We start from the raw sequence: 13,163 nt of genomic DNA, 5'->3' as shown, positions 1-13,163 counted from the left end.
CTGCAAAAATCCCACCCTTAAAAGCTAAGTGGCAGGACTTGTTTTGCACAAGCTGTGTGCAGAAGCACTTGTCAGGGTGCCATAGGAGGTGTGTAACCCTGCCAAGTTTGTCACTGCCAAGGACTGCACGGGGCTGCCCAAACCTGGCCCTCATCCTGAGGATGGGTGGACCCAGCCCCGAGTCCCCTAAACTGGGAATAGCCCAGAAGGGTCTATCCTGACACGGTGCACAGGGATGGAGGAGCAGCAGGAGCAGGAAGCATACAGCAATCTGGGTGAGAGGAGACCAGCTTAGCCCAAGTCTAGTCATAGTGGCCAGAAGCTCTGACGCCCGCTTATCGCAGGAGAAGGGTGCCTTTGGGATCTGCCACAGCATGGGAGGTGGGAGTCAGGGACATTGCCCTTGACACATGGGACTCAGTTTATCCCTCTGCAGACCCCTTCTTTGGCAGGTGGCTAGGGAGCAACGATGCTTGGCACCCAGACTGATGCCAAGAGCCACCAGCATGGGGAAGGACTCACTTCACTGCTATGAGGCATCACACCCAGCCAGGGAGGAGTGGAAACTGGGAAGGGTCTGGGCTGAGGGGAGGCAGTTCCTACGTGGGAAAGTGCAAAAAGGGAGTAACAGCACGATGAGGCAGGTCAGCGAGCGAGGACGTCGCAGGTGGGTCAGCTGAAGCACACAGGGATCAGGTAACCTCTCCTAGATCACTTTAACCACCTGGTGAGACTGGGGAAGGACTGAGAATAGTCCCTCAGTGCAACTACCAACACAGGGACTTTTGTTTCTTCCTTTTGCTGGAAGACAGTCATGGCTAGGAAGAAGGAGCAGATTTCAACATAAGTGCATTGAACTATTCAGTTAGTTTACCAAGGCTTGTGACTGAGCCTCTGTCCCTAAGCACTTTTTTTTTGAAGGAAGATAGGTTTTGCAAAGGTGTTTTGGAAAAAGCCACATTCCCATGTGAACAGGAGTGAATCTGGGAGTGTAGCAGTGTTATGCAGGAGGTAAGACCAGACATCTTCTGACTGTGATCTATACAGCTGTGTCCTACATCTCAGGCCAGTGCTTTGACCACAAACCCATCCTTTCTCTTTTACACTGGAGCAGCATTTTGTGTTTGAAAGTTCATAGAAAACTGGACTTTCAGATTATGCTCAGCATGGGTTTAGAGAAAGACCCAGTAAACCCCACTCCAGCTACACCACCCAGCTGCCTTCTCCTGTCGGTTTGATTTCCAAATGGAGGTTTTGCCCTGTAGTGCCCTTACGAAATGTTTGTGGAGGGTCTTTGGGCCACCAGGATGTGCTCTATTGTGCTTGCTCACAGGGGTGCCTATATCCAATGAAAAGGCAGTAGATGGGTGGTGGGGAGGAAGGCTGCCTGGAAGCCTTCCTGGGGCCCTGGTCACTGACCTCTTGAGGAGGGTTCTCTGGGACAGCCGTGCACAAGGAGTGGGTTTACAATGTGGACACAAACTAGAAGTTTGTGAAACTTGGAAGGCATTTAATGGCCAAGACGTAACTCTGCAATGTACTAAAGGCTTTCTTGTAAATGCAGCACAGCTGAACCAGAAGGATTTTGACAACTGCTGGAGCCCCTTTGGCTTGTGTGTAGTCGTGAGGATGAGTATGGGTGTTAGTCTACTGAGTGACCCCTCTGTAGCTGCTCGCCCACAAATTCCAGTTCCTGTGGGAAACAAGGCACATCCCACTGCATTTCCAACATGGTATTATTAGGGTATAAAAAGTGATCTAATAACAAGAAGTGATTAGGACCAAACTAAGGAATCAAGGGTGTTAAACTCAGCACAGGAGCTGGTTAGTTCAGCTGCAGCCAAAGCCAAGTTAGATGCCAAGGTCAGAGATGTCATCCCCATCATGAGTGGTGGTGAAAGACTGCTGAATACTGCCCTTATCTTCCCAGGCCTGAAAGCTGCTGAAAGCAGCAGCTGGAACAATAAATTAATGACAGGAATAGTCTTAGGCTGAGTTATTTGGATTTTACCCCTTTCTTTCTCTTGCTTGTCTCCCTTTTTGTAACCAGGAACACAGCCCTCTACTTTGCCCATGTAAAACTTCTTGTTTCCATCCTGTGCTTGCCCAATGCATGGACCAAATTTAGCGAATCTGAACTGCACCTCCCTTTCACGGAGCTGCCAAGTCCTCAGCACCACAGAAACAATCTTTGGGGCTCCCGATGCCCAAACAAGTTTGGGAAGTGGAGGGGTCTGTTTCACAGTCATCTGCAAGGATTACCAAAGAGATTAGTTATTTCAAATACTGGGGAAAAAGAAAGAAACTCTCCCACAAAGCACTAAGCAGTGCCTCTATGATGAGAAATAGATAGGAGGGAGCCAACTGATTGCTGAAGGAAAGCCCTGCATTGTGACACTCTGTTATATGGGAAATCAATCTCAAATGATCTAATGGTCCCTTGTTGACATATGAAAAAAAGGGTCTATTAATTTGTTCCAGTTAGTTGTTCATGCAAGAGAAATTGTGGAGGAAAATGAGCCAAGTGAAAGAAAGGACAGCTAAAAAGTATTTGCTTCCTGCAGGGTAAGCAGTTTTAAAAGAGTGCCTTGGAGGAAGTCCTAGCATGGACAAACCCCTGCACCCTGACGAATGGGGACTTTTTACTACTGAAAATTCTTCTGCTGGATCTCACCTAAACAGGCATGCTCCCTCAAATCTAGCGGGAGCTCAAGGTAAGTTGCTGAGGCCCTTTGGGTATCCATGGGTGGGCACTTCAGCGTAGCTGAGGGAAGATAAGTGGTACATTTGGACTCTGATCAGGATTTATGAGTAATATCTGCCAGTGGATGTTGGGGCAAAAGCTTCAGGGCACACCCTTGGTTTTGCAGTTCAATGGAGATGGTCTTTTGGCACCCGCGGGTCTAAGCAGCACCTGAAAGAAGATATGGAAATGCTCCCTGACCGCTATGGGTTTGAGCAAAGACTCTCCCTGACGCTTCAGACCTCGGGGTTGCTGTGCATATCTGCTCCTCTGTGCCACAGCTGTGACTTGGTGACCTCTCTGCACCATGACCTGGGCCCCTTGCTGCTGGTGTGAGGGCTTGGCTATCCCATACAAGCTGGCCAGCCGCGCTGTAGACTAAGAGAGGACGTAGAGCTTGTTGTCTCTATCTGAAGCAATGGTCTGGCTGTGAATTACGTGAGAGGCAAAAGACAAGTCTGGGAGTGTCACACACAAAGTGTTGGAGATGGCACGTCTGCAAAGTGCTTGCAGAAATCATGATACGTTAAGTTAAATGTCCCAGACTCCACTGCTTTGTAGCAAAGCACGTGCTGAGCACAGCATGTGCTGAGCTGAACTGGGGCCCAGTGCCTAAAACCACAAGACCTCTGTGGGAAAGCTTATTAGATCTTCTTGCCTCTGCTGCCTTTTAATTCCTCACAGCTGACTTCCAACTCATGCTAATATCTCCCCAGCCACAGCGCCCATCCCCGGTGAATTTAAAGACAATACTGCTCTTAAGGCTCAGGATGGGTAATTACGGGATTAACATCTGACCTTCTCTCATGTTTTTATGTGCTTGTGTGCCTCCAAGGACAGGATTTGTACTTTTTGTCCTGTTTAGAAAAACACACTTGACTGTATTTTACTTTTTTTTATGGTGTGGTGTAGGTTTGGCCAAGAGAAAAGCATGAAGCAGAGTGTCATTGAAGCTGTAAACAGGGGAGGAGCAGATATTTCTTCCCTTCTGCAGAGAATATGAGGCAAAGGAGAGAGAAAGAAAAGGGGAGAGAGCCAGAGCTGCCCAGGAGGGAGGAACAAAGTGTGGTGTGATCCAGTTTGGAAGGAACTGAGAAGATCTTGCCTGCTTACATTAAAATACAGCTTGATAGATCTTGAGTGTGCCTGATTTCTGTGTGGGGCCCTGGGATCCTCAGACGTTCTGAGGCAATCCACATAATCTAGTAATTGGTGGACTGCATCCTTCTGTTGAAGACATGTCTTGTATGAGAAGGAAGTGTTTGGGACTCCTGTGTCTTGTCCTCATTGTCTTCTGTGGTCAAGGAAGATGCGTTTGAAGTGGGAATGATGCATAGAGTTGGCAATATACGATCTGGCCAAAGAGGAGAGGTCAAAACCAGAAAAGACATCAGTTTTGAGTAGCAAAACCAGTGCAGAGTGGGGATATAACTGTTGTGGTTTTCAATACAAAGGTCAGTGAGAAAGAAGAGCTATTTAAGCTCAAGGACAATGTCAAAACAAAGACAAATGAGATAAACTGACCACAGGTCAATTCAGAGGGGAAATTAGAAGGTCTAAAAAAGGTAGAAAATGGATGTTTTGGAACAGGTTCAGCGAGAAACAACCAAGGACAGATCGTGGCCACTTGTCACCTGGAGCTCACTCAATTTTGGAAAGGATGGTGGGTGCTTTTGCTTGTGACAGGAGGGACTAGACCTTGTAGGCTGGTTGGTCCTTTCTTTCCTTACTGTTGGGAAAACAATGTAAGAGACTGAAAAGTCCCTTTGAGTAGGACAGGCATAAATTTACTCCTCAGCATAAACACTAACAAAGAGCTGAAGAACTCAGGAATCCCAAGGCCTCCAGAAAGCGACTGAATTCAAAATAAACCCCTAAAACACAAACAGAAGGAGTTTGAATATCTCATTAGTATAAACTAGGTACAGGGAAGGCTAAATTTTCCCAGCTCATTTATTCCAGCAAGTCCATCTGAAAGCAAGAGTTATATTTCCCCCGAGTACAATTTCCTCTTACATTTTTGGTCAGTATTTCACAGCTTGTCACTTCATTTTTCTCCCCCACCCAAAGCCCTGAGTGAATTGGTTGTGGATGATTGAACTAGTTGTATTTTTCTCCCTCCAGAGGTGGCTGCCTTTCAGTAGCAGGTCAGATGATAATGATGTGGCTGTAGAAATGCCTATTTATTCCTCTAGTCCAGGCTGGACTCCTCTCTCAGCAGAATGGCACCTGGACAGACAGGTAGGACTCTCCAGGAGACAAACCAGAACATGAATGCTAGGTTCCCAACCTGATTTACTCTCTGGAGATGTTTAGACAGCAACTGCCGTGGAATTCATGGGGTAAATGAGACACCACTTTTGTGGGTGCCACCACAACCCGGGGTGTCTCCAGCAATGGATGGGTGAGGTTTAGTCATGGAAATGTGCTGTTTATACACCCATCACCTGGGCTTCTCTCTCTGGCCTCAGGGAAGGCCTTTTTTGTCTTATGAGCACCATGACTAAAGAACAACAAATCTTAAATCAGTGGAAAGGTTAAAGGAGATCTTGTAATGTCTCTGTAATGGTCTGGATGCTCAAATGCAGATATATGACTCAGCACACTTATTTAATACTAACAGACAGATGGTTTAGCTATTACAGCTCATTGCAGAAGAGGACTTTATCTGATAATCCAATAAGCTTAATTATGTTATTCTGTAATAAAAAATGAGGCTGGGATAGAGTTAATTTTCTCTGTAATAGCTAATATGGCACTATGTTTGGGATTTGTGCTGGAAACGGTGTTGATAACACGGGGATGTTTTAGTTCCCGCTGAGCAGGGCTTGCACAGAGCCAAGGTCTTTTCTGCCTCTCACCCCACCCCACCAGTGAACGGGCTGGGGGGGCACAAGGAGCTGGGAGGGGACACGGCTGGGACAGTGACCCCCATTGACCCAAGAGATATCCCACGCCATATGACATCATGCTCAGCACATAAATCTGGGGAAAGAAGGAATAGGGGGACGTTCGGAGTGATAGCGTTTGCCTTCCCAAGTAACTGTCACACACGATGGAGCCCTGCTGTCCTGGAGATGGCTGAGCCCCCGCCTGCCCAGGGGAAGGAGTGAATCAATTCCTTGGTTTGCTTTGCTTTGCACGCAGCTTTTGCTTTACCCACTAAACTGTCTTTATCCTAACCCTTGAGATTTCTCACTTTTACCCTTCCGATTGTCTCCCCCATCCCAAGGGGGGAGCGAGTGAGCGGCTGGGTGGGGCTGAGTTGGCACCTGGGGTTAAACCACGACAGAGGCACACTCAAGGGAGGCAAAGGCTAAACGGAAGCCCAAAGAGCCTCTGATTGTTAAGTATCAGATGATTTTAAATCATGCTATCATACTGGTATTGGATTCTCAGCCCAGTATAAAACTACAGTTTTACCAAAGTCAAGCTAACTTGGTCAATTTTTCCTGCTCTGAGTATCTAGTCTGAAGTGATTAATGCTGTTTAACTTGCAATACTCATTTTAACCATGTGAATCATGAAAGCTGTGATTCCAGTAAAAGGCTAGGTCTGCCTCACATCTAATCAAGTAATTGTGTGTAATTGCAGATAATCAGAAGTCTTAGATCTAGAATGCATAGCAGCAAAACAGCTTGCATTTAAAAAAGCTCCCAATTAAATGAGTAGTGAATGCAAGTGTGTTTTTCTTTCTTTATTTTTTTTTTTTAATCTTTTTGTGGGGCTAATTGCATGAAAGGAGCTCATTCTTGAATGAGACTGTTTTGTATATTAAGGATTGCTTTTAATCAAGCTGAGTCTCCTTTCTCCATCACAGAAACGTCTGCATTGCATTCTTTCCTAGAACAGATATGGCATGCTGTATTTGTGAATTTTCTTAGTCCACATTCACTGGCAAACATAAACAAACTGAATTAGAAAGAAGCACTCTCATTTCAAAACAATGCTACGCATACACAAAATATGGCATTCACAATAAGGGCAGTGCTGGAAACTGGAGATTATTGGAGAAATGGCAACATATTTTGAACAAAGTTTTCTTTTTTACTCTGAAGCCTTGAAGGAGAGACGACACAGGTTGCTTTTCACTTTACAGCATCTGAGATGAAGTTGCCTGAGGCTGGACACAGCATCCTCAGGGAAAAGCTACAAGTTGCCTCCACTAGATTTGTACATTAAATAGGTTCCCTTCAATTTCACAAGGTACATTTTTATCCTGAAGATACAACTGGAATCTAATAAAATAATGTGGTGTTTTGTTTTGTTTTGGTATCTTTTTTTTTACAGAAGCAATGTTGCCACCCTTTAGCTGTACTGCTGTAGCTGAAAGCTTCTTGCACAGGGAGGCTCCGTCAAATCTGCAGTGACATCGCTGATGCAATTTGTGGCAGAGACGCAGAGTTTCTCGAGGATGAAGCTCTGGAGGTTCAGGACACTACTGACCCATAAAGCCCTCTCCTGGATTACAATGCCTGTAGCAGTTTAGCCAGGATGCCTCTTGAACCAGCAGCCAAAGCATCTCAGGTCACGTCAGTATCTGTGTTTTAGCCGTCAGATGAGCTAAGGGGTCAGGCTGGAAATGGAGTGGTGGGGCACACACCCCTCGATCTCTTGCAAAGACATGAAAACAGAAAATGCTTCAAAATCAGAGCAAGTGATAGCTTTTAACATTGGTTTCCCTCTAACATTGATTTCTATACCTTCCTTTCTTCCAGGCTGTCTTGCACTTTATGCAGGCATTTCACTTTTTTTTTTCAAATTTCCCTTTAAAGTCATATTTTCTAGGCTAATTCTCATGGTCCTCAGCTGGGGGTGTCTCACTCCACCCCAAAACCTGATGCTCTCCTGCTCCTTTCCTGGCAGGATGAATAAAGTCACCTCATCCCAAGGAGCAAGATTTAATGGTCATTGTCTCTCAGTCCCTTGAAGCTCCCTCCTTCTGATCATGGTTCTCTCTTCCAGGGTGCCGTGCTGTGCCACAGCCCCATCGACCACCTCTGTCTTCCTTTGTTCCCTTGAAAAAACCTCACTTGCTTTCTTCAGCTCTCCGAGAATCAACTCTGTCTGTCCCATTCCACATAACTAAATTATTCCTGTTATGGTTAAGGAACTGGTGGGACAGCAGTATTTTTGCTCATCAGGTATCCTGGGGCACTGTGGGATGCCCCTTCCTCTCTCCCTGCTTCTCACCACTTCTCGTCCCATCACCCCAGGTAGAGCTCCAAGTCCAAGAGCTGGAGGTACTGAAAGCTGGGACATTCACCCACAGCTGTCCTGGATGCTCTCTTCATGGCACAAAACATATGTCTGGGGGTTCCCAGCTGAGCCTGGCTCTACTGGGCAAGGCTGGACATGTTGCTTGTTGAAGCTACTGGAAAGGCTTTCCCCAAGGGCAACTGTTCCATAAATTGGGCAACCACCAGCCGTATGGAGTTTAACAAGGGCAAGGGCCGGGTTTTGCCCCCAGGGCAGGGCAGCCCTGGCTGTACAGACAGACTGGGGAGCGAGGGGCTGGGGAGCAGCTCTGCAGGGACCTGGGGGCTCTGGTCCATGGCAAGTTGAACACAAGCCCCCAGCATGCCCTGGCAGCCCAGGGGGCCAGCCGTGCCCTGGGGGGCACCGAGCCCTGCATCGCAGCCGGGCGAGGGGGGGATTGTCCCGCTCTGCCCCGCGCTGGGGCGGCCTCACCCCGAGTGCTGTGGGGAGTGTTGGGCGCCGCAGGACATTGGGGGTATAAAGGTACTGGAGAGGGTCCCAGAGGAGGCCACGGGGCTGGGGAAGGGTTTAGAGGGGAAACCGTACGAGGAGCGGCTGGAGTCCCTGGGTTTGTTCAGCTGGAGCAGAGGAGGCCGAGGGCAGCCTCATGGCGCTCTGCAGCCCCCTCCCGAGGGCAGGAGGAGGGGCAGGGCTGGTCTCTGCTCTCTGGTGCCCAACGCCAGGCCCCGAGGGAACGGCAGGGAGATGTGCCAGGGGAGGGTGAGGCTGGGCATTAGGGAAAGGTCCTTCCCCCAGAGGGTGGTGGGGCCCTGGCACAGGCTCCCCAGGGGGGCATCATGGCACCAGCCTGGCGATGTTCCAGAAGCCCTTGGACAAGGCCCTCAGAGACACGGTGTGAATTTGGGGTGTCCTGTGCAGGGACGGGAGCTGGGCTCGGTGGTCCTTGTGGGTCCCGCCCAGCTCAGGGCATTTATCCCATGATTCCCAGAATAGAGGGAAACCCACCAGAAGAACACTCTGGAGCTCAGTAGAGATTCCAGCACTAGCTCTGCATGATGTCATTTTCTAGCAATTGATCAGGCAATGAGGTGTCCTGGTACACAAGGACACGCTCCAGCACCACGGCTTCCTCCCGAGATGAAGTCAGCTAGGCTTATTTTCTATACAAGCAGAACACCTTACCCTGACTGAATTTCAGCCTGGCTGCAGAATTTTTGTTGAAATGTTAAACCAGTTTGACATAAAGGCTGACACTTCTCTGGAATAATCTGACACATGGGATACCTGTCAAAAAAGAAAAAAAAGGCTTAATTGCTTAATTGACTTGAGCTGGTAGGAAGCTCAGATAATGAGGGCTCTTGGAGAGGCATGGCAGCTTTTTGAAAACTAGCAGGAATTTTGGGGTGAAATCTGGGTTTCACAGTTCATAGCAACATAACACAATAGTGGCAAAGAGGCACTGATAGCAATTAATGTAACTTCTTCACCTTTGAGGTTATTTTAGGCTGTCATTGAGAAAGAATAAGGCAGGACAGTGAATTTTACAACAGAAGAAAAAAGAAGTAGTAGTAGAACATTTAATAGCAAGAAACTCTGTTTTATAACTACACCAAAAGAAAGATCTGTTCACCTTCATATCTTTTTTCCATTCCATGATTATTTGTCCGGGGGGGATTTAAAGGAAAGGGATTATTCTCACAGGATTAGTAACACTATGCTTCCCAAATTGGAACTCATATATCCAGGTGGATGCATATAACATCATCAAAGCAGAGGAAATTCATCCCTGAAGGTGAGATTTGCAAGTGAAGAATGTCAGTCTGAGCGAGGTGATGAATCTGGGGGTGAAACTGCAAACAGTTCCCTCTGCCTACCTGCCCTCATACCCTGCTGTGGGTAGACATTGGGCTGCAGGTAGGCTGCAGAACACAACCAGCCAGCCCATATTTTGGGGACCCGAATGGTTTCTCAGGGCTCTGGAGAAATGCAAGAGATTTGCCTGTATGTGGTTTCTACTTACACGGGGAGTTCTGGGCAGGTTACATACCCTGCATGGAAATGGAGCCCAATCGAGATCTGCAGCAAATAGGCATGAAATCTGCTTTCCTCGGTATTCAGCTTTTTCTTCCATGGAAGCTCTCAGCTTGGTGCATGCTTTTGTCACTATAATTACTCGGTGAGTACATTAGATCCCTGCTTCTCATTTTTATTCATTCTCTTTTGTTTCAATGCTCTTTTTCACTGAGAACGAGGCATTCAATTCTGGCTGCTGGTCTTACATCTAACGACTCATGCTTGTCACTTCGGGGTGCTTCTTGCTGGGGGTGTAACAAATGTTTTCATGAAGCGCTGCTGCTTCTTTACCAGACTCTGGCACCGTGTCAGGAAGGGAGAGCTGACTGTCAGGAAAGAAGCACATCAACTGCTGACGGGCATTATACTTGAGTTCAGGCCAACCGTCTGCGTCCACTTAGTCTTCTGATTAAACAAGAGAACGTGCCTGTGGGGCTTCATGCAATTTGTCACCATGAAAGGGGCCTGGGAAAGAGTAATTTACTAGGAGAAGAAATGCGTATATTTGCAAAGAGCCAAGAGTCCTTATTGTAGCGGCTTATCAATAGGGTGGAAAAATGAGAGGCTGGTGGTTATAACACCCACGTTCCTATTTGCAGTCATTGTATTGTCACCAGCGCGTTAGGCTGTTGGAGCTCAGCACCTCTGGGCGACGTGGTGTTTTTCTTCTCCAGGTTCATACAGCATCTAGTACAGCATGTGCAGGAGAACGTGAAAGATCCAAACTATGCCTGCGGCTTCAGGACAAAAAAACCCCACCCCAATTCTTCAATTAAAAGAGAGCACTTTAATGCCTTGTAGAACAAACTATGTGGAGAATGGATGGGCTCAGGCAGAAGGGTTATCTTGGGGCTGATAGATATAAGAACACTGGTATATATGGTACACTAATGGAGATACGATGGAGAGGCATGGAGAAGACAGATGAACCTGGGCCCTGGGTAGGATGACTTCCTCCTGTCTGGCTCTGTGTGCAGGGGAGAATTCGACCCCAGGATGAATCCCAGGATTGCAGTGGGAGATTGGCCCTACTTAACAGACCTCTTTTCCTTTGCTTCCTGATGGATGAAGAAGTTGTTCTGTTAGGCAAGGTGAAGTTAGGGACACGAACCTGTGATCTCTCCTCCTACGGAGCAATGCAAGATGCATGACGTTTAGACAAAGGAAAGTTAATCTGCTTACATCTATGAGAACTAGTCCCTGGCTTCCCTTGCAATAGCATCCCCCAGGTGCTCAGCAGGGCTCGCTAAACGATACAAACAATTTAGCCATTAATTGGCTCTTCATTTGCTCTGAATATTTTTCTCTATTCTTTATCTGAAAACTCCCCAAGTACACAGAAGCATGTAATTAATGTTTTATAATGAAAAAGCATTAGAATTTCCCCCTTTGGGGAAAAAGAAGAGCGTTATTCCTGGCTGTTATAAGTGGAGTATTATTAAGCTTCTGCATGAGTCCTTAAGCTATTCTGCTCTTCTTTAGCACTTTCCATTAGCTGTTTGCATGGCGCTTTGCCGTGCACATCAGACTTATTTCCTTAAAGAGTGGCTGCAAGTCACACAAGGGAAGATGTCGTGGTTCCTAACCCGCTGCTTTGGTCAGCACAGGTAAAACTGCACTCCTGGCTGAGCTGGCTGCATTTAATGCTGGTGAAACAAAGCCAGAACAGGGTCCTGAGCACTGTCCCACTGTCATCTATATTACACAATTGTCATGATCTGGCATGGGTTTGGCCCAGGCCAGCTAGCGCTGTTCTGGACCATGCAAAGACGCTGTTCTGGACAATAGTTCCCCCAGGGCAACATGGCCAGGTCTGCATTAGGTTTGACTCCTTCCACAGTCCTCCAAGACTGCCCCAGAAGTCTCTGGAGTCTCCAATGCTTGTGCACCCCAGGGCACAGGTTGCTCCATGTGCAGCCGTGCTGTTGACCACACTTTCCTTGCAGGGCTTTGAATCTGAGCTTCTTTAGAAAATGAGGGTTGCGTGTTTGTTTTACAGCTCAAGGCTGGAGGCTATGGGAGGATTTTCTACCTCTCCTGTTTGTGCCTAGAAAGACAAGGCAGGAGTGGGACATCTGCAAGAGAATGCCTTTCCCTCTGGTGATAGTTGCAGCCAGGAGAGAGGAAGGCACTTGTAAAGGAATGTGGAGCTATAACAGATATAGAGCCTGGGGCTGGGAGCCCCAGGGTGATAATAAAGGCTTTGCAGGCAGTGTATAAACCATGCTGGGCATTGCTAATGTATGGGTAACTGCTCACTCAGGTGCCACCAGCACACTGGGCTTGATCCAGTCCTCAGTAGTACTTGCCTGACCTTGGTGTGCTTTTTCCCACCGCAGGGGAGAGAGAGAGTCATGTCTCTGGCCAGACTGGTGACCTCCTTCAGAGAAAAATCCATTGAGAGCTCAGCTGGGGGACACCTGGATGTCCTGCTGGGGTTCGTCTGTCCTGGACAAATCCACACCAACAGAACACACTTGGCTCCTGGTCTCTCAGCTTTGGTTGTTTGCTTGGCGTGGCACCTAGGCAGCTTCCAGACTTGGAGGGTGAGTTGAAATGAGATGGAGGAACAAAGACTCTTTAGCCTCTGTCATATAGAGATCAGACCCAGGGATTTTCCAGGGTTCAGTTCCTGGCTGAGAAGAGATGATAAACTAAACTTTGATTGGGTTTGTTCCACCTGTTTAAGATAACCTGGCATGTCCTGATGGAAACGAGAGTAGACGGTCATCATGCAAACAGCTTGGCAGGTTCATGTGTGTGAGGAGAAAGAGGATCTGGGGGAATGTCATCAGTAAAAAACTTCTGGAGAAACTTCAGCAGTGCAAAGTAAGCAATAATTTCTACAGGCTTTCATTCAGATTTAGGTCTGTAACTGCTTCCAGGTTTTTGGAAATCTCCCCTATGGAATGGGCTTGATATAAACATGGCAAGGACAGAAAAATGCACTCATTAGCAAAAGCACAATGAAAGGTATACAGAGGGAGCTGTTTAGAAAGATATTTAGGTATCAAAACATTGAGAAAGATGACGACAAAATCATTTCTCTTTGCTGCAGAGAGCAATCTCTTGGCATCTGCTTAAATCTGGATGGTGGACAAGTGTCTTCTGGTCTGTGCAAAGCTAA

The sequence above is a fragment of the Phalacrocorax carbo genome, chromosome 2 (genome assembly GCF_963921805.1).
Source record: "Phalacrocorax carbo chromosome 2, bPhaCar2.1, whole genome shotgun sequence".
In the NCBI taxonomy this organism is placed as follows: Eukaryota; Metazoa; Chordata; class Aves; order Suliformes; family Phalacrocoracidae; genus Phalacrocorax; species Phalacrocorax carbo.
The sequence above is the reverse complement of the archived record's forward strand: the minus strand, read 5'-3'. Positions refer to the sequence as shown.